This window comes from Oncorhynchus masou, unplaced genomic scaffold, assembly GCF_036934945.1.
Source record: "Oncorhynchus masou masou isolate Uvic2021 unplaced genomic scaffold, UVic_Omas_1.1 unplaced_scaffold_7499, whole genome shotgun sequence".
NCBI classification, from domain to species: domain Eukaryota; kingdom Metazoa; phylum Chordata; class Actinopteri; order Salmoniformes; family Salmonidae; genus Oncorhynchus; species Oncorhynchus masou.
The window spans coordinates 6,814-9,084 of NW_027013959.1; positions in this window are offsets into that span (position 1 = coordinate 6,814).

Consider the following 2,271-nt stretch of genomic DNA (forward strand, 5'->3'; position numbering starts at 1 on the left):
TATCTGTCTGGTACAGTTCAATGATAATTCAACAACTCATCTCTCCCCCTCCCTCTGTCTATCTGTCTGGTACAGTTCAATGATAATTCAACAACTCATCTCCCCCCTTCCTCTGTCTATCTGTCTGGTTACAGTTCAATGACAATTCAACAACTCATCTCTCCCCTCCCTCTGTCTATCTGTCTGGTTACAGTTCAATGATAATTCAGCTAATCATCTCTCCACCCCCCTCCCTCTGTCTATCTGTCTGGTACAGTTCAATGATATTCAACAACTCATCTCTCCACCCCCTCCCTCTGTCTATCTGTCTGGTACAGTTCAATGATATTCAACAACTCATCTCTCCACCCCCCTCCCTCTGTCTATCTGTCTGGTACATTTGAATGATATTCAACAACTCACCCCCCTCTGTCTATCTGTCTGGTACATTTGAATGATATTCAACAACTCATCTCTCCTCCCCCCTCCCTCTGTCTATCTGTCTGGTACAGTTCAATGATATTCAACAACTCATCTCTCCACCCCCTCCCTCTGTCTATCTGTCTGGTACAGTTCAATGATATTCAACAACTCATCTCTCCACCCCCTCCCTCTGTCTATCTGTCTGGTACAGTTCAATGATATTCAACAACTCATCTCTCCACCCCCTCCCTCTGTCTATCTGTCTGGTACATTTGAATGATATTCAACAACTCACCCCCCTCTGTCTATCTGTCTGGTACAGTTCAATGATAATTCAACAACTCATCTCCCCCTCCCCCCTCCCTCTGTCTATCTGTATGGTACAGTCCAATGATAATTCAGCTAATCATCTCTCCACCCCCCTCCCTCTGTCTGTCTGGTACAGTTCAATGATATTCAACAACTCACCCCCCCCCTCCCTCTGTTTATCTGTCTGGTACAGTTCAATGATATTCAACAACTCATCTCTCCACCCCCTCCCTCTATCTATCTGTCTGGTTACAATTCAATGATAATTCAGCTAATCATCTCTCCACCCCCCTCCCTCTGTCTATCTGTCTGGTACAGTTCAATGATAATTCAGCTAATCATCTCTCCACCCCCCTCCCTCTGTCTATCTGTCTGGTACAGTTCAATGATAATTCAACAACTCACCCCCCCCCCCCCTCCCTCTGTCTATCTGTCTGGTACAGTCCAATGATAATTCAGCTAATCATCTCTCCCCCCCTCCCTCTGTCTATCTGTCTGGTACAGTTCAATGATATTCAACAACTCATCCCCCCTCCCTCTGTCTATCTGTCTGGTAAAGTTCAATGGTAATTCAACAACTCATCTCTACCCCCCCTCCCTCTGTCTATCTGTCTGGTACAGTTCAATGATAATTCAGCTAATCATCTCTCCACCCCCTCCCTCTGTCTATCTGTCTGGTACATTTCAATGATAATTCAACAACTCATCTCTCCCCCCTCCCTCTGTCTATCTGTCTGGTACAGTTCAATGATATTCAACAACTCATCTCTCCCCCTCCCTCTGTCTATCTGTCTGGTACAGTTCAATGATAATTCAGCTAATCATCTCCCTCCCCCTCCCTCTGTCTATCTGTCTGTACAGTTCAATGATAAGGCGATGAAGGCAGCGTGCTTTCAGAACCTGGTACAGGCCAACGTGAGGAACAAGAGGTTCCTGAAGGATGCTGTGCGGAACATCTCAGCCAAGGGCATCACCAACTATAAAGGCGGCTTCGAGTTGGCCTTCGAGCAGCTCTCATCGGTAGGGGATGAGAGTGTGTGTGCTATAGTTTGATGTGTTTGAATGTATGCACGTACATGTGTGTGTGCAGGAGGTTGAGTGTCAGTTAGGAGGACTGTGGTGTGGCGTGTGTGAGTGCGTTCAAGAGGTTGAGGTTGAGCGAGAGAAAAGAAGAGGCAGGGAGAGAGGCATGGTCAGTGTGTCAACAAAACATTAAACATATCCCTTGTATTTTACCATTCCAACTCTTCAGACTTTGTGTCCCCTGTGTTTTCCCTGTTTTTCATTAGCCCACGTGGTTGATGTAACTCGATGAAATTGAGACATTAGATTAGCTTAAATGATGAGAATGAACATGGAAACACAAGCTATGGTACTAGTAATTGCCCCAGAGGAGACCACCTGTTATTGTTGTCACGTATCGCCATCTGCTGGTGATTTTACATTTACATTACATTTAAGTCATTTAGCAGACGCTCTTATCCAGAGCGACTTACAAATTGGTGAATTCACCTTCTGACATCCAGTGGAACAGCCACTTTACAATAGTGCATCTAAGTC